General features: G+C 33.0%; 1 long non-coding RNA gene across 1 annotated transcript in view; it reads right to left on the reverse strand.

Annotated features, from left to right (window-relative positions):
* Positions 1 to 747: 747 nt before the first annotated feature.
* LOC105495751 (uncharacterized) overlaps positions 748 to 26,392 on the reverse strand; it is an 81,707-nt gene continuing 56,062 nt past the window's right edge. The window contains exons 4-5 of the long non-coding RNA XR_011615146.1: positions 1,454 to 1,659; positions 748 to 833 (exon numbers count right to left, since the gene is read on the reverse strand). This is a non-coding gene — a long non-coding RNA (uncharacterized lncRNA). The remainder of the gene's footprint in view (positions 834 to 1,453; positions 1,660 to 26,392) is intronic.

Raw genomic sequence — 26,392 nt, forward strand, 5'->3', positions numbered from 1 at the left:
TAAAATAAGCAATTTCTAATGAAGATGTGCTTTCTTTCTTTCTTTTTTTTTTTTGAGTCAGAGTCTGGCCCTGTCACCCGACACCCAAGCTGGAGTGCAGTGGCACGATCACGGCTCACTGCAAGCTCCACCTACTGGGTTCACACCATTCTCCTACTTCAGCCTCCCAAGTAGCTGGGACTACAGGCACCCATCATCATGCTGGGCTAATTTTTTGTACTTTTAACAGAGACGGGTTTCACCATGTTAGCCAGGATGGTCTCGATCTCCTGACCTCGTGATCCACCCGCCTCGGTCTCCCAAAGTGCTGGGATTACAGGCCTGAGCCACCGTGCCCAGCCAAAGATGTGCTTTCTAATTGACTTTGTTATCGAAATCAGTATGAAATAGTACATTGTTTACCTTAAAAATGTACATACAGAAACTCCTTCATAAAGTGTATGTGTTTCCCAGAAAGCATGAGCATATTAGCAACCATTTAGCATTAATCTCTCTCCCTTACCTGTTATCAGGCTTATTTAGATCAACACTCTTCCAGTAAAAATTTAATGCACTCCAGAATTATGAAATACATATGTAGTTTAAAATTTGCCAGAAGGCACATTTAAAAGAGTTAAATAAAGTTAAAATTATTTATATATAACCATATTATCCAAAATATTATCATTTCATATGTAATCAATAAATAAATATTAATGTCATATTTAACATCATTTTCACATGAATATTTTGAAACAAGGTGCATATTTTACATGCCAAGCTCATAATAAATGTGTATCCACCAGTTCCATAGCCACGTGTGACTAGTGGCTACTGTATTCAATGGAGCAGTTCTGAAACAGAGAAGGAAAATTGAAGTGACTTTAAAAACATGTTCCAGCAGGAAGAGATAATAAATAATGAACAAAAACAAATTATTAAAGTTCATGAAATTTTTGAGTGCCATAAATTTGATCAAAATAGGATAGAAAGAAACAGTGAAATCTGCACAATGATTGAAGTAAGGGAGTCACACATGTGAATATCTGAGGTAAAAAAATCCAGAACAAGGGAATGCAGTTTTAATGCCTGAAAATGAAATTTCAGCTCTATTTTAGGAACAATAGGGCTAGTTGCTTAAAACAGTTAGCACAACAGGAAATATGAAATCAAGACAAGAGACTTATGGAGGACCAGATCAAATATAAGCCTGTAAACATTATAATATATTCATTTTTATTTTAAGAATGACATAGAAATGCTGAATCATTTTGAGCATAAAAGGGACAATATTTGGTGTGTCTTTTTAAAATCACTCAGAGTTCTCCTGAGTGAGAGGTTGTGTTATGGGATCAAAAGATGGTTCTATTCTTCCACGAAATTGAACTGAAAGTGAGCTTGTTAGTTTGCTCGGGCTGCAGGAACAAATTACCACAAATTTTTTAACTTAAAATATTAAATTTTTTTATCTCACATTTCTGGAGTCTAGTAGTCTGAAATCAACATGTTGACAGGTCAGGACTAGATTTCTCTGATCTTTAGACGATGATCCATCCCTAACTCTAAGCTTCTGATAATTGCCAGCTCTCTTGAGGTTCTTGGCTTGTACATCTGTCACTCCAGTCTCTGCCTCTGTCTTCACATGACATTGTTTTCTCTTTGTGTCTGTGTCCCAATTTCCTGAGTCACATGAGGACAACAATCACCGCATTAAGGCCCAATGTATTCCAGTATAAACTCATTTTAACTTGATTACATCTACGAGGATACTATTTGTAAATAAGGTCACATTCACATAAGGTACCCACATCAATGGTTAGGACTTCAACATGCTATTTGGGGGATACAATTCAACTTACAACAGGGAGCAATGTTAGAAGCAAGACAGTCAGCTTGTAGGGCATTTTAATAATCTAGGAAGGAAGTTGACATGGCTAAAGAAAGGTGGTAAAAATTAGTGGATTTTCAATGACAGCTCCATGCATGTTTTGTAGGGGAAGTAATAAATACTTGTTTTCTTGTTTTTCCTTCTGGTGATAAATTCAATAGCTACATTGAATTGTAACACTACTTGGAGAATGTATTGTTCTTCAAGTATGACTAGGATGAGAAAAACACTGCATGATATTCCCAGAAGGAATAATAAAGCAAGTACAAGGCACTGGAGAGCCAGAAAGTTACTTGATGGTATTGAGGGATGAAAAAAAAAAAAAAGTCAGAAGGAGGTGTGTGTGCGTGAGATAGCTAATGTGTGTCTGTGTGTGTGTGTGTGTGTGTATGATATTCCTCTGAGTGGGGATATGTAGACTAGAAGGTAGGAAAGAACTAAATTAATACTTTCAAAGACCAACATTTTCAACAGGAGATATTTGGTTATGAAGTTTCTCCTTCAAATACAGAGTAAAACTATTAAATAGATGTTTATCTAAATAAAGGAAATAAAGACTAATCTAAGAAATGAAAGTCCAACAGTACTACTGATCTCATAAAAATTATCAAGATACCATCCAATAGTATATTTAATGACATTTCTAATATTAATTATATATTTTTATAATTTTACAGGAGATATTATTTTAAAGCATTTTTCAGAAAAAAAAACACCAATATTTTTCATCTCCTTAAGCTCAGATAAAAGTAAACTGGATTTTAAAAGTACAATCTTAAATAATTTCAACCATAAAAGTGTAAAATATTTAATCATCTCTTTCCTAGAAATAAAACATAGTAATCATTTATTTATTTATGTTCTTCCATCATTCTTATTTGTAGTGTATGTTGTAATGCATGTCTTGTGAAAAAATTCAGCTTTAATAAAAATCATTTTATTATTATAAGTGCACATCATTCATCACCTACTTTTAGCAGTTCTAGTATATTTTAAAAATATATTTTAAATTTTGTACCCCTAACGGACCGTTCTTCTGAAAAGGGAATTTACTCTCAACAAGGAAATGATGTTAGCAGAAGTTATTACTAAGATGAGTAACAATTGAGTTGGCAAAAATTTCAGAGTAACTAATCAGATTGAAGTAATGCAATAAGTAAATCAGCAAAGTGTAATATCAGCATTAATAACCTCTGAATTTTACAGATTCTTGAATTTGAGAATCTATTTGTTTATTCCTCACAATACAATTTCAGTGCACAGGTATGTTACTTACGTCAATTATTTGTGTTAGAAAAATGGTTTACAGCTTTTTAAAGAAAGATTAATAATCTGAAAAGCAAAAATAATGTAAGTAATGAGAGTAAAATTGAGTAGGTTTTAAGTACAATTTCAAAGTTTTCTTATGCTTTTAAAATTTGTGAATATATGTACATATTCACAAATGTTGTTTTAAGTCATGCCTTCTTTATGTAACCTGTACAATTAGGTGTACTAACCATTTATTAGATTTTATATTATCCTTATATTGCTTAGCCACAATAAATGTGTTCTATTATTCTAGCTTACTGAATTCAAGATTATTCTTATTATTACATTCAACAACTTCTGTTATATGAATATATATATATATATTTCAACTATTTGATGCTCATTCCTATATATATATGTGTGCGTGTTTTCTGACTCCTCCAGAAGTGAAGAAATGCAATTTATGATGGAAATTATTGAGTGAGACAGGTCCAAAAACAGAGGAATGCAAGAGCTAACAGAGGTCTCTTTAAATGTTAATACTAACTCCTTTATATTCATTTTTATACATACTGATTCACCAACAAGTTATCATGTAGTTATCTTCAAGATCTCATCTAGTTCAGAGATCTGCAAACTACAGGCCACAAGGCAAATCTTGCCCAGTACCATTTTGTAAATAAAGTTTTATTGGAACACAGCCAAATTCATTCAATTACATATGTCTACATCTGATTTTATGTTACCATGTCAGTGTTTAGCAGCTGTGAGAGATGTTGTGACAGTGACTGAAACACTCACAAAAACTAAAATAATTATCTGGTCCCTTTTCAGAAAAAGTTTGACAACCCCTGACATAGATGATGCTGCTAAAATTTGTAAATTTGAACAGCTACTTGGAATCAATAACTCATTTATTCTTAAATTTGATAAATAATTTCAACAGGTTCTATTCTGACTCACATTTAGTATTTGGGGAAATCAATGTTCAGTTTTTTAAAAAACCTCAACTCTTGCTACTTTTATTCCAGACCTCGTCCCATTTAGCTTTCCAGGATATTGTTATTTTTCTCTTTGTTAATGTAACATGAGCTCAAAAACTACTCTAATAAAATTCTTCAAATATTTAAGTAAATGTTTATTTTTGATGTTACATATTTCCTTTTGAGAGTGTGTCAAATTTTTGTTAAATAAGACTTGTAAACTTCAGGAATTTAGAGCATAGTGAGAGGAATTTTAGGTGATAGAATTGCTACCTTAAAAGTCATACAATAAAGATTTCAGTCCTTTTACGTATCAGAACTGGCAATTTACAGTACCTGTCTTACAAATAAATTACAGATGAGTTTAGAGTGGTATGGAACAAAATTTTTAAATGAATTTATTTAAGTCTGTCTATAAATAAAACAAAATATTCTTCAGTGTGATTTTAATTTAATGTTGAATAAATCTAAGGACAAAATAGAATACAAAATATTGCAAATAAAAATGATTTCTTTAGTTGATTTTCTTAATTTTTAACGATAATTAGATAGTCTTCCAAGAGACACGAACATATTAAAACAAAACAGAACAAGCATTCATTTGGTCTAAAAATAATCAGCTAACAAATGTTTCTAGGGTAGTTTCAAATACACAGCAATAAGAATGGGTGCAACACAAGGAAAACAATTTTAAATGAAGCCTCTTGTCTTTCCTATGTATACATGAAATGGTCTCCAGTCCACTTCTACAACATTACTCTTGTTTATAGATCATCACATTTTTAGTCACCAACTTATTCCCTCAGAACCATCTACTTGATGTCAATAAATATTGCAAAAAACATTTTTCCATATATATATGTGTGTGTCAAAATATATTTTGACATGCAGTCCCGCTCTGTCTCCAAGCTGAATAGAGTGCAGTGGCATGATCTCAGCTCACTGCAACCTCCCCCTCCCAGGTTCAAGTGATTCTCCTGCCTCAGTCTCCTGAGTAGCTGGGACTACAGGTGTGCACCACCACGCCCAGCTAATTTTTTTTTGTATTCTTATTAGAGATGGGGTTTCACCATGTTGGCCAGGATGTTCTCCACCCCTTGACTGCATGATCCGCCTGCCAATTGCTGGGATTACAGGCATGAGCCACAGCACCTGATCAGTCAGTCACGTTTTCTATCCACTGTAACCTCTTTAAGAAATTTATTGTATGAAGTACCTAAGCAAAATATGTCCTGGTATGTCTTTAGAAGTATTATTAATTTTTGTGAATGAAAGATTAGCATTGCAGAGCTCTGTTTCTTAAATTACTGATTTTTTTAAAGGATAAATTATTCCCACAGTAAGTACCAATCAATACAAAATGTATGGAACTTTGCATAAGTTTGACTGCATTTCCACTTATCAAACATACAAGATAATGTTAATGACTTTTGTCTAACTCTCGTTGCTTGACATAAACAATAAACAGGTTAGCACCAAATGAGTATCACATTTAGCTCAAATTCGTGTGGAATAGAAGCTAGTACCATTTAAAAATATTCTGTTGTCAGAGGGTAGAAATTGATGCAAAGTATAGGAAAACTCACTTTACTTTCATGTAGTATTCAACATTTCTTATGCACGAAAATATTTGAATAGTTTATTAAACTATGGATTCTAGCCTCATATGTCAAGATTATGACCCATTAAATGGGAGATTAGGACATAAATCTACATTATAAGCAAGCACTCCAGGGGATTCTGAGGCTGGACATTCATGGAACAAAATTTAAAACATGTTGGCATAAAATTGGGTAAATAGTCTTCAGATAACATACTTTTATATTAGTCATTGTTGAATCTATCATATTAGTAAAATATATGGCTTTTTTCCCCAGAAAAAATGTCCATTGTATATAAAACACTTTGTCTGTTAATGGGTTTTTTTGAAGACCTGCAATGGACACCAAATTAAGCACATCTAGCTTTAGAGTAACTATCAATATAATGGTGATGGATTTGTGACCTCATTTCTACTATAGCATGTATGATAGGCATTTTAGAATCCTTTTATTAAAAGACCCAGAACTACAGAGCCTTGACAAAGTAATGGTGGTCTTAGTCTAAGAGTGCTTATAGCAATAAGGGGAAAAAAGAACTTCATTTGAACTGCGGGAAATTTCCTACAGACAATTCTTATGAACATTTAAGTTGTAAGGTCATTCTAACATCTAGGCCAATTCTATGCTCAAGGAACCATGCTGAAATTCTTAAATCTGATCTCTCATTCTTCTATTAATGTATATATGCTACTCTGTCTTTCTGCTCTCTCTGTCTCTCGTGCTCTCTCTCTCTCCTTCAATCAGATGCTTTTCATATTTCTTAGCACATTCTCTTGAAGAAAAAGTGGTCTTATAATTTTTTAAACTAATTTAATGCAGCATTTTTCACCAAACTAATCTGTAAATCAAAGATTAGTTCAGAGTTGCCACCTTACAAATTTCCTGGAATTATGCCACTAGTAGTGATAGTTAGATAACCAAACCTATTCCCATCATCTGTGTGCTGGTTATAGACAATACACAGTCCCATTCCTTTTCATTAAAGACCCTTGTCCCCCAGTGGAGCTGGGGGTGAAACAACTTCTCTTATAAAACGAAACTCAAGGTACATTCAATGCAATAAAACTTTTCAAGATATGTGGGAAAATAACTCAAATTCATTAAAATTGTTTATCTTATCTGTAAATTATGAAGGCGGAGTAGATTTTTCTGTTTCCTCATGTTGTGGTATTCATTATATTACATACAAATAATTGTGTTAGAAGACATATAAGAGAATATTAATTTTACACATCTTGTAATAAAGTTACTATGTAAGAAATACCAACTTTTAGCTAACTTGATTATAAAGGCTATGAAAGGTAAAATGGTGTTCTTAAGTATTTTGTAATTAATGCATAACCATTTGCAAAAATAAAATTCAACATAAGCCAGAGAAATAATGATTATTTTATATATAATTAGGAATTATATATATAAATAGTATAGATATATACTATATATACTATATGCACACACATATATTACATATGCACACACATGCCTGTATAATTATTGTATTAATAGTAACTTTCTTCATATTTTTCATTATACATGCAAACTCAGGAAGTAGTTCTCTATTGAATTTCTTGATATTCTTCTATCTTTTATTCCATTATGTAAAATATAGGAGAAAATAATAAACAGCTTTTAATTTTTTCAAAGGAGAGAGTAGATTTCACCCTATGTTAAAGTTATGCTGAGAATGAAATCCAAACTAATGTTCACAAATTGCAGTAAAAAAAAAAAAAACAAAATTGAAGTTAACTTTTTAAAATTTAAATTTTAAATTAAATTTAAAATTAAAAATTATCATCTAAAATGGTGGTTCTCAGTCTTTCCTTAAAGAATTCCCTGACTAATCCCCCAGATATGCAGGCTCAGTATGTCAAGGTGGGCAGTCTATGAACCTGCAGTACAAACATGCTTACAGTTTGTGCTGAGGCAAAAGAATGCAAAAGTCTGAGGAACAAACTTTTAAAACCATTGTACTTAAACTTCAAGAACTCTTTGAAGATATTGAGGAAGTGTTAGAGGAGAAATGGTGATTAAGTAGACAAAATAATAAACATTACTTGGCTTTTTTTCTTTCAAATGAAAAGCAAAATAAAAAGTATGATTGTTAACATAGTGATGAAAATTGAAGATTCTTATTGAAAACTAGAAAAGAAGGAATGAATCATGCCTAGATTTTAATATCAGCCCTACCCATGATATACTTTGTGATTTTGATTAAGTTACTGAAAAAATTCTCTAACTTGGTCTCTCCCTAATGTAAAATGTGGCCCAGCAGTGCCTCTTAGAAAATATATATATATATATAGAAGAAAAGCAAATAACTCTTTGCAAAGTTTCTTTAAATAAAACTAATCCCAGATATGTGATTTGGCACAGATATAATTTTATAAAAGAATATTTTTAAAAACTGGTGTCTGCTTCCAAAAACCATCATTGATCTTTATTTATTCATGAATTATATAAGATTTGGATAAGGAATTAGAGTTAATGCTTCATTCTCTAATTTTCATTAATGTTTAAATAGAAGACTATTCTCAATCTGCTTAACTCTGTACTTAGCAATTCAACATACTACCAATGTAGAACTAAAGTGTCATCAAAATCTTTTATCCTAACAGAACTGATATTAAGCAGAATATTTCTGAAAGTTTTAGGTGTCTAATTAACTATTTATATTTACCTGCCACTAGGATTAAAGTCTACGTGAGAGGAAGGTGAGAAGAATGATTAAGTCTCTGATGCATAATTTATCAACTATAAAATGCTTCTCGCAATTTTACTCTACTCTCTTTACTTTCAATTTAATATTTAAAACAACACGTTAACCTTTTCTTCCAAAGAGAAAGAAACATTATTGGTGTGTACCCATCCTATTAGGCCATTTATCTTTGGACATATTGCAGTCTCAAATGACAAAGTATGTGACCAAGTCGGATTAGTCCTAATACATAATTCTATGGAAGAATTCCGAACATATCTTTTTCAACATAAAAACACACAAAAAAAGGAGACTAGCCCTGTGTAAAATGAAAAAAATAAAAACAAAACAAAAACCATTTTTTTTTCTATGCTCCACTTTGGGACAGAAGTGTGTGATACGATGCTTGGAACTGCCACAAACCTGTTTTGAATGTAAGACAAACTTCCTTTCTCTAGCTATTTTGCCATGTGAGATAATGGAATATCTTGATATCTTGAACGAATGAGCCACTGTAAGTCCAATGGTCTGCTATTTTCTGCCAAAACCTTATCACTCATGAAGAACATTAATTTCTTTGAGCAGCTTTGTTTAATCTTTTTTAAAGGGAAAAAGAACTGTTTGGCTGAGCTAAAATGGTCTCAAAAATATGATATGCATACAGAATAGAAAAAAAATATATGGTATGACATTTCACTGAATTGGTCTGTGTGTGCATTTCTATATTGTGTCCATTTATAGACAAGGTGAGGATGTTGCCACCGATTCTAGTCTATTTTTCTTCTCGTCTTATTACATGCCTCTTTAATAGGAAAACACATATACACTCAAGCATGGACACATATTATAAAGATTCTAATCCAGGGCATCCAAATAACTAGTTTTTACTTAATTGCACTCGTGATGATTTACATATAAAAGTGATTATTCAGACCAGAAAGTGAGAGATTTACAAGTAAAATATATGTAGAAATATTTTTCTCCACATATTAAAGCTCTCATCTCTTTATCACTATTGAAAAACATGTTCAGTAAATAATTTATTTGTATGCACATGTGAATACATTCATATGAATAAACACATATGCACATATATGCACCTAATAGATATACACTGTAGGAGAAAAAAGGAATACTTTTTCTTTATCCATCATAGGTTATTGGCTGAGCTGCCTACAACAAACGGCCATTTTGCAAGGGAAAAACGTTAACAAACATATGTAATACAAGTTTTACATGACACAGGAGACTTCATAAGGAAATTCAGACCCAAAGAAAAGGGAAACTTGTGTATTTGTGCTTAGGTTTAAGAGTGGACTGTCATGGGAAAATATAATTGGACAAAGTGGAAATGATCCACTGGGTAAACTAGGGAAGAATTTAGCAAGGCCAAGGCCCATTTGTTCAGGTGTCTCTGTGCTTAGGCTCCTTTCCTCTGGATATAGAGAGGGCACCTCTCAATTAAGGATCTTATGACTTGCTTTAGGAGAAGTGAAACAATTCTTCCTAGGTTTTATGACCTGCTTCAGAGAAGATTGAGGGGAAGGTCAGAGAGAACTTTCTTTTTCTGCTGTTTCCTCAAATGCCAAAGTACCACGTTTTGGGGTAGCATGTCCTGAACCCTATGAATACCATTATTTTTCACCTAAGTTAAAATAATATAATGAACATTATTTTATTTTTATCGTAATTGTAAATGTTTTTCTCTTAAAAAGAGACATTATATATGTGCTGTTAATAAAGACCTATCATCGTCAATTAATGCATATGCCAAAAAGTGGAGAGATAAAATGCTAAGAAATAGAAACAATTGCATCAGCTAAGTAACAAGATATTCAACATTTAATAATATATAATCAGTAAATAGTTTGCCTGAAGGGTACTATAGGGGTCTTTTTTTCAACCCCCAGCTTCTAAATTGCAAAAACAAAATGTTACATGCTTTGGGAAACATGGTGTCCATAGGTAAGCATTTCCAGAAACAGAGGTGAGATGGAGATTCTTGTACAAATGAGTTCTTGAGGGAGTGATCTCAAGAGAAACATGTCAGTGAACATGGGAATGCACCTATTTCTTTAACATCAGAAAATCATTTAAAATTCTGATTTCAGTTTTCTAAAACAAATATCCATAAGTAAGATTCTTTGATCACATGGTAGTTCTCTTTTAAATTTTTTTAGAAACTTTCATACTGTTTTTCACAGTGACTGTATCATTCTACATTCCCAACAGTGTATCAGGATTCTCGTTTCTCTACATCCTCACCAACACTAATTATCTCTGTTTTGTTTTTATTATAGCCATCCTGGCAGATGTGAGGTTTTATCTCATTGTGGGTTTGATTTACATTTACTTGATGGTTAGTGATATTAAACATTTTTTCATATTCTTGTTGGCAATTTGTATGTCTTCTCCAGAAAGAAATTTATTCAAGTCCTTTATCCCTTTTCTAATTAAGTTATTTAGTGTTTCAATATGAGTTGAAGAAGTTTATCATATATTATGTATATTAACCTTTTATCAGATGTATGAGTTGCAAATATTTTCTATTACATAGATTGCTTTTACATTCTATTATTTCCTTTGCTGTGCAAAAACTTTTTTATTTTTTTGTGGTCCCACTCATCTATTTTTGCTTTTGTTACCCATGATTTTGGTGTCTGATTCAAAAAATCATTGCCAATAACAATGTCATGAAGATTTCCACCTATGTTATATTCTGAGTTTTACAGTTAAAGGTGTTCTATTTAAATCTTTAATTCATCTTGAGTTGGTTTTTGAGCATGATCTAAGGGTCAACGTCATTCTTCTGTATGTGAATATTCAGTTTTCCAAATACCTTCTGTATGCGAATATTCAGTTTTCCAAATACCGTTTGTTGAAGAGACTATCCTTTCCATTTTGCATTTCTTGGCACCCTTGTAGAAGATCATTTGATATTCTATTAATGGATTGTATTCTGGGCTCTATTCTGCTCTATTTAACTGTCTTTATGCTAGTACTCTGCTAATTACTGTCTCCTTTGTCCCTACACCAGCATTGCTGAGTTGTTGCAATAGAGACCATATGGGTTTGCAGACCCTAAAATATTTGCTATCTGTCCCCATACATAAAAATTTACTCACCCTTGAACTAAACAAAAGTGTGATTTTAGGAGATGACTGTCCTTGCTTATTTCCTGGGGAAATTTTGCTGTGTAGATCATGACACAAAGCCATTATACTTATAAAGTAGTGGTTTGTGCTTCTATGACCCCATGGGTTGGCCATTGGCTTTGGTACAGGATCCATGGAGCTTTGCTAAGGAGTCTAATCTCACAATCATCTCAAAGTAAGATGACTGTCATCAGTCGAGTGCAAAACTCCAGAGAAGAGGGCAGATACGAGTCAGCAGCTACTACTGCCAGGAAACCAGTGTCCCAGCCTGGTAAATGTCAGCTGAACAGTGAAACAAGAGCATCTGCGTCTTACCGGTGGAGTCTTACTGGTAGAGACTTGTTTATACTGCAAATCACATGACTAAGTATTCAGAATATGTAACCAGGAGGACATTATTTAAGTGAAATAGGCCAGGCACAGAAAGGTATTGGAGGGATGCCCAACTGCCTTTACAGAGAGATGACATTTTGTACATCCAGGTTTTACAGGACCAACTGGGAGACTTATATTCATGGATTTTGGTATATGGAGGTCCTGGAACTGATCCTCTGTATATACAGAGAGAGGACAGTGCATATTAAAGTTCACACAACTGTACTATGTGCCCCCTCCTGCAAAAATAAAGTTTACTGTATGCTATTTTCAAGTTACACATGCAAACACACAAATGCCCATACAAAGTTAATCTCTGCTCAAGTTTGGCAAAAATTATGAGCTCCTCATACCCATCCCTATGCTGGACTATTTCATGGAGCTCCATAGTTTGTACTTAAGGTCAGCACCTACATTTCTATTTACATTAAACAGCTACTATCCTGTGCAAAGACTTGAGTCATCCCAAAATTTCAAAACCTTATGTCATTTGGTGTCTAGTTGACAATTAGTAATAATTGAAGTCACTTTCTTTGCCTCTGATAAAAGCCACAATCTCTTTATGCTTGCCCCCTAAAATTCCACTTTTTCTCTATCAATGTTATTGCCCATGCACATGAAATTGGGGGTTTTCCAGAAACCAGATAAATAGCACTCTCTTATACAGTCCAGAGTTAGCAAGGAACTGTGACTGTTTACATGGAAATAGGTACATAGAGAATCAAAAATAATCTGTATTAAAGATAAAAGCTGGTATCTGTTAATGTGTCTTATATTATTGGCAATTTTATTTACCACCTCATAGGCAATCTAACAATTACAGGCTTCTCTCATGGAAGTAAGCTTTCTTAGTGTATGACGGCAAAATAGAAATACATATTCCCTTCAGATAAGCCAAATTAAAAATGAAAGGGAAGAGAAAGGGACTAAGTTTAAATATAGAGTCTTTCTATCCTATCTTGTCAATAAGATTATATCATTCTTTTTTTCCTTGGGGGGTTGAGCAAGAGATAAGAGAGAAGCCTAAAGCATTTATAGTACTGAATTTCTTTTCAATTAAAAAGCTACATAAGGCCTGAGTAAAATATTTTCCTCCTTAAAGATCAGTGATGGGAATAGGTAACATTATAATATTTCTAGAAATATATCTAGCAGCAACAATTACAATTATAAATACATATACAATATGAGCCAACAATCGTACTCCTGAAAATTTCTCTGTTCATATCCCAGAACATTTAGAAAGGGGTTTAATGGAACATATTAATGATATTGACAGGGAGCATATCACAAAAATTGTTATGATTTGTTCACAAAAAATAATAAATAAGCACAGAATAAAAGCCTGTAAAGATAAATGCTATTGACAAGAGCTCTCTGTGAGTGATAGGTCAATAGTATTTACTTTCCTCTATTTTCATTCCTGAGCATATGACTTTTATGAACAAATAAAATATTTTTAAAAAGGACAATGTTACAGAACATATGAGTTCAACAAATAATATAATTTTTTAAATTATTACGGAAATGTTTAAACAAAGAGAAAGAGAATAGTAAAATAAATACCGTATACACATCATCTTGATTTAAGAGTTAACATTTTGCCACATTTCTCTATCTATTTTATTGTTGTTGGAGTATATACATTAAATTACAAACATCAAGATATTTCACCACTAAACACAGATGATCCCTAATTCATGATAGTTTAACTTTAATTTTTGACTTTACGATGGTGTGAAAGTGACATGCATTTTGTAGAAAGCAGTAGCATACTGTCTTGCCTTGCTGGGTAATCTTAGTAAGCAACTGTTCCCAGTCAGCTATGCAATCACCAAGGTAAAAAACTGATACTCTACAGCGCACTATGTTGCCAGATGATTTTGCTCAACTGTAGGCGAATGTAAGTGTTCTGGGCGCATTTAAGGTAAGTTAGGCTAAGCTACGATTTTCAGCAGCGGTTCCCAACCTTTTGGGCACCAGAGACCAGTTTCATGGAGGACGATTTTTCCATAGACAGGGATGGGCAGGGGGATATTTTCAGGATGAAACTGTTCCACCTTAGATCATCAGGACCTGATTAGATTCTGGTAAGAAACACGCAACCTAGATTCCTTGCACCCACAGTTCACAGAAGGGTTTGCTCTCCTATGAGAATCTAACGCCGCTGCTGATCTGACAGGAGGCAGAGCTCAGGCAGTAATGCTCACTCGCCTGCTACTCAATTCCTGCTGTGAGGCCCAGTTCTTAACAGGCCATCCATCAGTACCGGTCTGTGGCCTGGGAATTGGGAACCTCTGATTTTCAGGAAGTTTAGTAAGTTAGGTGTATTAAGTGCATTTTCAACTTAGGATATTTTAAATTTACAATGGAATTGTGGTATGCATTGCCATCATAAGTCCAGAAGCATCTATACTTCAGTATCCATGTCTAAAAATAAAAACATTTTTTCATCATAACTGTAATATCATAAACACTTCTAACAAAACTAATATATGTATGTGTGTGTGTATATATATATATATATATATATTTAAACTGGTGATGATGTCATCTGTTAGCCAGTTATACTCAAATTTCTCTACTTATCTTTTTTAATCTTTCAATTTTTAAAAATTTTGGTAAAATAAATATAACCTAATATTTACCATCTTAGCCATCTTAAGTGTACAGTTCAATGGTATTAAGTACATTCATATGGTTGTTGCTAAACTTCACCAGCACTTTGGGAGGCTGACACAGGCGGATCATTTGAGGCCAAGAGTTCAATACCAGGCTGGCCAACATGGTGAAACTCTGTCTCTACTTAAAAAAAAAAAGAAAAGAAAAGAAAAGAAAAGAAAAGAAAAGAAAAGAAAAGAAAAGAAAAAAATTCCTGGCAGTGGTGGTGCTCACCTGTAATCCCAGCTACCCAGGAGGCTGAGGTGGGAGAATCACTGGAGCCTGGGAGGTGGAGGTTGTGGTGAGCCGAGATCGCACCACTGCACTCCAGCCTGGGTGACAGAGCAAGACTCCATCTCAGAAAAAAGAAAAACAAAACAAACAAAACAAAACAAAAATCCCACATGTATATTTTAGAAGAGTGTTTATTCTGCTGTTGTTGGGTAGAGTACTGCTGTATATATCTTTCAGATCTAATTGGTTTATTATGTTTTTCAAGTTCTCTATTTCCTTGTTAATCTTCTCCCTGTTTTTTCTATTTGTTATTGAGAGTGGGATATTAACACGTTCAACTATTGTTATAGAAATGTCTATTTTTGGCCAGGCAAGGTGGCTTATGCCTGTAATCCCAGCACTTTGGGAGGCCAAGGAGGGCGGATCACGAGGTCAGGAGATCAAGACCTTCCTGGCTAACATGGTGAAATCCCGTCTCTGCTAAAAACATACAAAAAAATTAGCCGGGCGTGGTGGCGGGTGCCTGTAGTCCCAGCTACTCCGGAGGCTGAGGCAGGAGAATGTCCTGAACCCGGGAGGCGGAGCTTGCAGTGAGCTGAGATCGTGCCACTGTACTCCAGCCTGGGTGACAGAGCGAGACTTTGTCTCAAAAAAAAAAAAAAAAAAAAAAAAAAAAAAAAAAAAATCTATTTTTGCATTCATTTCTGTGAATTTTGTTTCATATATTTTGACTAATATTAGGTGCATAAATGTTTGTCATTGTTATATCTTCTTGCTGTATTTCACCTCTTATTAACATATAATATCCTCCTGTGTCATATAATTTTTGTCTGTTTAAAGTCTATTTTGTCTTTTATTATTATAGGCAATCAGTCTTATCTCTTTTAGTTACTACATGTAGGAAATGTCTTTTTCCATTGTGTTGCTTTCAACTTGTTTTTGACTTTTGATCTAAAGTGAGTCACTGGTAGACAGCATGTAGTTGGATTATTGTTTTTTACCTATTCTGCTAATCTCTGCATTTTGATTGGAGAGTTTAAACCATTTATATCTAAAGTAATTTTGACAAGAGGGACATACTTCTATTATTTTGTTATTTGTTTTCTATATGACTTGTAGCTTTTTTGCTCCTAATTTTCTGCATTCCTCTCTTTTTTGTATATAATTCATATTTTGTACTGAAATATTTTAATTCTCATTTCCTTTTTTTTATATTCTATACTCTTTCTTTTTCTTTGGTGACCATGGGGATTATAATCAACATTGTACAGTTATAATACTCAAACTTTGATGACACACAAAAACTCTCCTACTTTACAGCACTGTTCCCAATCATTTTAGTTTTTGATGTCACAAAATTGCATCTTCATTCATCACATCCAAAACCATAAGCTAATAATTGTTTAATATTATTAGCTAAAGATTTTTAAAAATCATTAGTTTCTTAAATTATGTAGAAAACAAAATATGATTGCAAACCTGTTACTTTTTATTTTATTTTATTTTATTTTATTTTTGAAATGGAGTCTCACACTGTTGCCCAGGCTGGAGTGCAGTGGCGCAATCTCCACTCACTGCAAGCTCCACCTCCCAGGTTCATGCCATTCTCCTGCCTCAGTCTCCCTAGTAGCTGGGACTACAGGTGCCCGCCACCACGCCCAGTTCATTTTTTGTATTTTTAGTAGAGATGGGGTTTCACCGTGTTAGCCAGGATGGTCTCAATCTTCTGATCTTGTGATCTGCCTGCCTCGGCCTCCCTAAGTGCTGGGATTACAGGCATGAGCCACCACCCCAGCCACAAACCTGTTACAATAATACCAGCTATTATAATTGTTCATGCATTTACTTTTACTTCAATATTTATTTCTTCACACAGGTTTGAGCTACTGTCTAGTGTCCTTCCATTTTAACCTGCAATATTCCTTGTAGCATTTCTTCCTGGGCAGGGCTAGTGGTAGTGATCTTTCTCAGCTTGTGTTTATCTGAAACTGACTTAGTTTCTCTCTCACTTTTAAATGGTCATTTTGACATATTTTGACACATAAAGGATTCTTGGCTGGCAGTTTTGCTTTTGTTTTTAGTTTTAGCACATTAGATGTATCAACTTATTTCCTTCTGACCTCCAAAGTGTCTGATAAAAAATCTGCTGATAATCTTATGAAGAATTCCTTGTATGTGATATCCTTGCTGCTTTCAAAACTTTCTTTTTGTCTTTTAACAGCTTGACTATAATAATGCTTCTTGGTGCAAGTCTCTATTATATTTAGACTTCATTAAACTGCTTAGATGTTTATATTTAAGTCTTTTATCAAATTGGACATTTGGGGCCATTATTCCTTTAAGTATTCTCTATGCCCCTTTCTCTCTTTCTTCTTATATGAGTCTCATAATCATCTGTTGACCTGTGCGGTGGTATTACATAGGTTCCTTAGGCTCTGTTCAGATGTCTGTAATAATTTTTCTTTCTATTCCTCAGACACAATGATTTCAATTGTCCAATCTACAGTTTCACTGATTCTTTCTTCCGCTTGCTCAAATCCACCTTTGAATTTCTGTAGCATTTTTTTAAAGTCATATTGTTCCATAGCAGAATTTATTATTAAATCATTTTTTTATATTTTATATTTTCTAATTGATATAATCATATTGTTTTATATATCATATTCTTGACTTTTTCCACATAGGTCTCTACCAATATGAATATCTTTAAGACAGCTGTCTTAACAGTCTTTTTCTGGTAGATCTGCCATTGGGTTTTCTCATGTACAGTTTCTGTTCATTTATTTATTTTCCTGTGAATGAGACTTTTCTGTAATTTTTTATTGACAACTGGACATTTGAATTTAACAATGTGGTAACTCTAGAAATCACATTTCCTCCCTTTCTTAGGTTGTGATTTTATTTTGTTCTTCTTTGTTTTTATTGCTGTAGACAGTCTCTATCCTAAGTATCTATCTGGAGAACCATCCCCCAATACTTCAATGTAGGTTCTTTCTATTTTCCCTAAGTGTTGGCCAGTCTAAAAAATAAAGAGAAAGAGTACAAAGAGAGAAATTTTACAGCTGGGCCTCTGCGGGGTGCCATCACATATTGGTAGGACCATGATGGCGCCCCTGAGCTGCAAAACCAACAAGTTTGTATTAGAGATTTCAAAAGGGGAGGGGAGTACGAATAGGAAGTAGGTCACAGAGATCACATTCTTCAAAGGGCAATAAAAGATCACAAGGCAGAGGGCGAAATTAGAACCTCATCAAGGTTCCATGTCCTGCTGGGCATGCATTCTCTTGATAAACATCTTAACAGGAAACAGGGTTCGAGAGCAGACAATCAGTCTGACTAGAATTCACCAGGCTGGAATTTCCCAATCCTGGTAAGCCTGAGGGCACTGCAGGAGACCAGGGCGTATTTTATCCCTTATCTTCAACCACATAAGACAGACAATCCCAGAGTGGCCATCCATAGACCTACTCCTGGGAATGCATTCTTTCCCCAGGGTTATCAATTATTAATATTACTTTCTGGGAAAAGAATTCAGAGGTATTTCTCCGGCTCACACGTCCATTTATAGGCTGTCTGTGAGAAGAAAAATATAGCTCTATTCTGCCCAACCCCACAGGCAGTCAGACCTTATGGTTATCTTTCCTTGTTCCCTGAAGATCGCTGTAGTTATGCTCTTTTTCAGGGTGCCCTGATTTCACATTGTTCAAACACACATGTTTTACAAACAATTTGTATGGTTAACACAATCATTGCAGGGTCCTGAGGCGACATACATCCTCATCTTAAGAAGATGATGGGATTAAGAGATTAAAATAAAGACATGCATAGGAAATTATAAGAGGATTGACTGGGGAAGTGATACATGTCAATGAAATCTTCACAATTTATGTTCAGAAAGTGCAGTAAAGATAGGCGCGAGAAATTATAAAAGTATTAATTTTGGGAACCAATAAATGTCCATGAAATCTTCACAATTTATGTTCTTCTGCCACGGCTTCAAACCAGTCCCTCTGTTCTGGGTCCCTGACTTCCTGCAGCAGTATCAGTCTGTGGTGTAAACTTAATATTTTCATTTTAGGTCTTTTGGGGCTTATATCTTTCTCTGGACAAGCACCATGATTTTCTAACCTTCTCCACAACGTCTACTCCCTCTGTCATATAAACAGTTAATTTTGAATATTATAGTCTCTAATGTCTAATTCTCAAAAGGAGAAAAGGAAAAAATTCCTGACTCTTTAATTCCCCAGAAAATCACTTCTGCCAGAGGGGGAGAAACTTGCAAAAATGTGAGCAGTTGCAGCCATAATGGTTACATGCATCTGTGTCTGCACTCTGTGATCAGAAGCAGCAATCAGTGATCAGAACATAGATTCCCAATATTTAAAGAGTAGGATTTTAAACACCCACCTTGGTTCCCACAACCAACTTGCCAACTTGTGTCAGGAACATGTGCGGTTTTCTGCTATGGGAATGAAAGCTGGGGAGCCATTGCTGAACTAAGAGCTGAATTTGACCAAAATGATCTGCAATGTAGTGTGCTAGCTTTCCCCTGGAAGTTGCAAGGTATCCATAGACTCCAGAGTTCCAGAATCATCAGACAGATTCTGTCTGTGTAATTATTTTCTGGATGTGGAGTCAGATTTCTGGTTCTTTCTACTGTACCACATTCCCAGTATTCAATTACAGAATATTTTTAATATAAAAGTGGAAACAATGTGAATTCCCATCAGTAGAAAAATAGTTTTAAAAAGTTAAATATCTGTTCAATTTAATATAACTCAGTAATGCAAAGAAATCCCTTAGATGTATTGCAATTATCTGAAAAACAGTTCAACCATATGCACATTGCTTATTTTATAGCATATATATATATACACATATATAAAAGATTTTTAAAAAACACTTCTAAATACTACTTAGACTAAATTAGAAAACTTTATCACTTACTTGAGAAGTTAAAATGTATATAAGGCAATATGAACCAATTTATGTTTCTAATTTTGTAATCTGCATATTCCTTTTTTAAAAGGCCAACAGATATATAGAATAGAAAGTATATTTTTAAAAAATAAATATTAAGTAAAAAAAAATTAAAAGTTCATATATAAGTTCTTAAACCATATGAATAGAAAATATCTCCAATGTAAAAATACGTTGACTAAAAACATTTTAAATTTGCAGTTATTTGCAATTACAGAAATATATTTCATAATTATGACTGAATGTATTTTTAAATATTACAATAAATTGAATGATATGTCCTAGGCCAAATGGTATACTTCTACAGTTGTCTACATCCTTCTTCCCTTCTGCTAACAATCTGTAGGAAGCATGGCTCACGAAGTGCAGTTGTAGAGGGATTTGTGTAGAATGGCTGTGTTTTCAATTGATATGCTGTGTGAAGGCAAACTCTCTAGGGAAAAGATGGCTTTTAGCAGTTTACTAAATTTCTATGGGAACTTTGCAAATTTTAAAAATCATAATAAGGTAGACAGACAAATCAGACAGTGATAATATACATAAATAACCACATTTAAATAAAATCAACTAAATAAGCATCTGGAGTATTTTAAATGATATTGTAATAAAATTGCTATTTTATTTCGATCTTGAAATTTTAACAGAAAAAATTATTTCTCTTTTTTAAAAATGTAAGTTTATATTAACTCTGAAAATTTTGGTTTCTCTCTGCCGTTTCCAAAATTCATATATCTCTTTTATTCTTGAAAATATGATACAAAAGAATCTTAAAGTTGCACATAGTTCATCTCTTTGTCCCCTAAGTATTCAATAAAATAAATATCAATTCAGTCAACAGAAAATATATTGCTCTGGGTTAGTAAATGGAAGGAAATAATAATAGAAAAACAAATTTTAAGAATATACATATTTTGGAGAATAACTGAAAAAAAAATACTTGTCTTATCTGTTTCAACAGTCTAACAAAATGTAACAGTTGATTGCTGATATAGCTATAAAAGGAATATTTAGTTGTTTTCTATTTTGTGCTACAGTTTTATTCTTTCCTTGGTCAAATTAAACACCATTTACTGTAAAAAAAAAAAAAAAAAAAAAAAATATTTAAACGAGCATGTATTATTAGAAAGTGTGGGGAAATTACAAAAGAAAAAGGTTTATTCTCAGCTAAAAATTATTTCATTCTTTTTTAATGATTTACCTAATAACCACTGATCTATTTGAAAATATACTGACATGAAGAAAACAATTGTGATGAAAATTATATATTTTCTTCCAGAAAGATATAACAGAATATTGATATAGTAGTGAGGTACAGGAAGATATGCAAACTAGTAAGTTTACTAACTTATTATAGTGGCTATCGTAAAAGTTTTTGTCATGTCTAGTTGAAGTCAAGAACAGCAAACAGCCAAGTCTAACTGTGATTAGGAATAGTTTTGGGTTTTCCTGTTGAGAATGGGGACTGAGAGACAGGACTAGCTGGATTCCTAGGCCGACTAAGAATCCCTAAGCCTAGCTAGGAAGGTGACCGCTTCCACCTTTAAACATGGGGCTTGCAACTTAGTTCACACCGGAACATTCAGATAGTAAAGAGATCTCACTAAAATGCTAATTAGGCAAAAACAGGAGGTAAAGAAATAGCCAGTCATCTGTTGCCTGAAAGCACAGCGGAAGGGACAATGATCGAGATATAAACCAGGTATTCAAGCTGATAATGGCTACCCTCTTTGGGTCCCCTCCCTTTGTATGGGAGCTCTGATTCCACTCTATTAAATCTTGCAACCTCAAAAAAAAAAAAAAAAAAAAAGAATAGTTTTGCTGTTTTATGATAATGCATTTATTCCATGCATGTGTGGTTTTGGAACATTAGTAACTCAAGACAAATGCAAACATAAATAAGCTATATGTGCATAGAATTCTGTAGGGGGTATTACATTGTATTACAAAACTGAGTATTTTGAATTCTGACAAGATAGACAATGATATGTCTGTCATTTTGCATAGATATTACTTTTTAATTATTTACACTAAGTTTAATTCCAGGGTAAAATTCAAAGAAAAATATAAAGCTATATGATTTTTAGTCAAAATGGTAACACTATTTTAAAGTACTTCCCCCTTGAATTGTTTTATCCTTTCTTCCATAAAGTAGTTAGAATTATTATCTTGCATGCTCTCTTGGATCTCCTCCATCTAGATTATTTTGCCTCCCCCCAACCCCCACTCAACTTGATAGTTCTTTAATCCTTCATCCATCACACTGTCTCAATTATTTAAAATCCCTCTTTCTACTTGTGATGACTTTTCTACCTTAGCTGGACATTTTACAAAACACAAGGATAGAGGTGCTAAATTAAGCATTAAAATAATTCATCCAATACTGTAATCGAAAGAAGGCAGGAATAGCTATAGTTTTATCAGACAAAATAGATTTTAAGAAAAAAATTCACTATAGACTAAGAAGGATGATACTAATGATAGAACAGTCCATTCATTTTGAACATATAACAATTGAGTGTAAGTATATATTCACTAAACATCATGCACCTAGATATATAAAACAAGCATTAACAGACTGAAGAAAGAGATAGAAATACACTAAGAGTAAGAGGCTTCAATATTCCACTTTCAATAATAGATATAATGCACCAAGAGAAAATCAGTAAGTAAACATTGGCTTTGAATAACACTATTAATCAAATGAATCAGACAGACATATCAAAAACATCCCACCCACCAGCAGTAGAAGATGCATTCCACTTAAGCATGCACAGAAGACTTTGCAGTATAGGTAGTATATTAAGTCATGAAACAAGTTTTAACAAATTTAAGAAGATTGAAATCATACTGAACAACTTTTTCAACCAATGTGGAGTGAAACTAAAAATCAATAACAGAAGGAAAAATTAAAACTTCACAAATATATGAAAAAGGGCACATTCTTGGACAATCAACGCATCAAATAATCAAAAAGGAAATTAAAAAATATCTTGAGACAAACAAAAATGGCAAAAACTCCAAAACTTCTGAGATTCAGAAAAAGCGGTATAAAGAGGGATGGTTATAATAATAAATGCTTATATTTAAAAAGGAGAAACATCTTAAATAAACAACCTACCTTTGCTCATCAAGGAACTGAAAAAAGAATAAAAACTAAGCCCATTGTTAGCGGAAGAAAGAAAATCAAAGATTATAACAGAAATAAGTAAAATAGAGAATAGAAAAACAGCAAGATTTTTTTTTTAAAAAAACATATTAGTTTGATTTTTGAAATAAAAAACTGAAAAACTCTTTAGACCGTGAGAGAAGAGACTCAGTTAAATAAAAATTTTAAACAGGAGACATTACAACTGATGCCACAAAAATCATAAGAAATAAGAGACTACTGTAAAAAATTATTTGGCAAGAAATGAAATAGTCTAGAATAAATGAATAATTTAATAAAATAAAACAATCTACTGTTTAAAAAGAAAACTTTAGTCAAATTAAATTTAAAAGAGTTTGTGCAAAGAACGATTCATGAATGGGGCAGCCTCCAGAGCCAGTGTAGGCTCAGAGACTCCCAGCTCAGCCACGTGGGAAGATTTGTGGACAGAAAAAGGAAAATGAAATACAGAAAATGGAATTGAGGCGCAGAGACAGCCGGATTGGTTACAGCTTTCAGTTTGCTTTACTTGAACATAATTTGAACAATAGGCCATCTTTGGCCAAAACTCAGTGACTGTCACAAATGTAGGTTACAGTCTGTTTACAGCTCCATTTAGGTTATAGTTCACAATGTATAGAGACACCTTTAGGCTGAACTTAAAACATGTAAGGAAGAAGCTTTAAGCTGAATTTGATTTAATACTACCAGCACTTAATGAATACATAGAAAGTCTAAACAGATCAATAACCAATAAGGAGAATGAATAAGTATCAGAAGCCTCCCAACAAAGAAAAGCCTCACTGGTAAATTCTTTCAAACATTTAAATAAGAATTAACATCAATACTTCTCATTCTCTTCCAAAAACAAATGATAAGGGAAGAATTTCAAACCAGCTTTATGAGGACAACATTATTAAAATAACAAAGCCAGGCAAAGAAAAATACACTCCAAAAAAAGAAAATCACAGGTCAATATCCCAGATAAACAATGTAAAAATCTTCAATAAAACAGTGGCAAACCAAATTCAATAACTTAAGGACCGTTCACCATAACCAGCTATAATTTATCCCTGGGATAAAAGAATGGTTCAATACTCAAACAAATAAATGTAATATATAACACTAAGAGAATGAAGGATAAAAAAAAAAAAAAGAAAGAAAGAAATAAACACGATCATTGCAATAGTTGCACAAAAAGTGTTTGACCAAATTCAGCAACCTTTCATTTTAAAAACTCTCCAAAAACCAGCAACAGAAAAAATTACCATGACATAATTAAGGTCATATGTGAAAAGATCAGTTAACATCATACTAAACAGTAAAAAACTGAAAGTTTAGAAACAAAGCATTCATGTCCACTCTTGCCTCTCCTGTTCATTATATCACTAAAAGTTTTTAGCAAGGGCAATTAGGCAAGAAAAAAATTAAAAATAAATAAATAATTAAATGGCATTAAATAAGAAAGAAAGTAAATTATCATTTTTTTTAGATTACATAATCCTATATGTAGAAAACCCTAAAATTTCTACCAAAAACTGTTAGAATTAATAAATGAATTCAGTAAAATTGCAGGATATAAAATTAAAATACAAAAACAATTGTGTTCCTGTACACCAAAAACAAACTCTTTGAAAAGGAAATTGAGAAAGTAATTTTTTCTACAATAGTATAAAAACGAATTAAATTGTTAGAAATAAACTTAACTAAGGAATAAAAGACTTGAGACCTGATCAAGGCAAAACATTAATAAAAAAAATTAAAGAAAGCACAAATAAATGTAAAATATCCTGTGTCCATGGATTGGCTGACTTAATATTGTTAAAATTGTCATAATTCCCAGAGCAAGAGCAGTCTCTAGGTTCAGTTAAATCTCTATTCAAATCTCCATGCCACTTTTCACGTAAGTGTAAAAAGTTATAAAATGTATATGAAAGTGTAATTCCTTATAGTCCAAACAATGTTGAACGAAAAGAACAAAGCTGAAGGCAACATGCTTTCTGACTTTAAAATACAGTACCTTCCTCTTATTTGTGAGGGATATGTTTCAAGATCTCCAGTGGATGCCTAAAACCTTAGATGACACCAAACTCTATATATTATATTTTTTTCATCTAGTGACTGAGAAGGCTACTAAGTGACTAATGGGTGAGTAGTATACACAGTGTAGATATGCTGGATCCACGGATGATTCATATCCCAGGTAGGGTGGTTGGAACAGTGTGACACGCCATCACATTACTCAGAAAAACTTACAGTTTAAAACATATGAATTGCTTATTTCTGAAATTCTATTTAATATTTTGGAACTGTGGTTTACTGCAGGTAACTGAAATGGTAGAAAACAAGCCCACAGATAAGGGAGATATTACTGTATATTATGGCATATTGTATATTACTGTAAGTTACAGTAATTAAAATAATATGATACTACCATAAACATAGACATATAGAACTATGAAGAGAACAGACCCCAGACAAAATCCCTTGAATATACCATCAACTGATCTTTTGCAAGGGTGCCAAGAGTACACAATAGAGATGGGATAGTTTCTTCAAAAACCGGTGTTGGGAAAATTGGATATTCCCATAATAAAAAATGAAATTGGAAACATATTTTACATCATATACAAAGATCAACTCAAAATAGATTAAATACTTAACACAGAGACCTAAATTGTAAAACTCTTAGAAGAAAACATAAGGAAAAATATACATGACATTGGCATTGGCAATGATTTTTTTTGATAAGACAGCAAAATTGAAGGGAAAAAAAACAATGATAGACAAGTGGGACTACGTATAACTAAAAGCTTCTGAACAGCAAATGCAACAATCGACAGAGTGAAAAAAGGCAGTTAAAATATTTGCAATTGTTAAAGGTTAATATGCATAATACAAGATTAAGTCCTTCAACTCATACTTAAAAAAAAAAAAAAATCCTGATTTAAAAGAACTTGACAAATAACTTGAACAGACATTTTTTCTCTAGAAAAACATAAAAATGGCCAACAGGTATATGAAAATATTCTCAACATCACAAATCAACAGAGAAGCACCAGTCAAAACTACAATTAGATAGCACTTCATACCTGTTATAATGATTATTACAAAAAATGAATAAAACAATGTAAAAAGTGTTACATGTATGTAAGAAATTGCAATATTAATATATGTTGATGAGAATGTATAATGGTGCAGCTGTTATGAATAACACGTTTCCTGATAAAATGCAAATAGACTACAGCAGGATATAGAAATCCTACTTCTGGGTAATTAACCCAAAACAAAAAATTAGGATCTTGAACAGATATGTGCACCCTTGTGTTAACTGGAACATTATTTACAGTTGATAAGATACAGAAACAACCTAAATGTCCATCAGTTGATTAGTGGATAAGGAACATGTTATATACAAATACAATAAAATATTATTCAGCTCTTA

Source organism: Macaca nemestrina, chromosome 16, assembly GCF_043159975.1.
Source record: "Macaca nemestrina isolate mMacNem1 chromosome 16, mMacNem.hap1, whole genome shotgun sequence".
Classification (NCBI taxonomy): domain Eukaryota; kingdom Metazoa; phylum Chordata; class Mammalia; order Primates; family Cercopithecidae; genus Macaca; species Macaca nemestrina.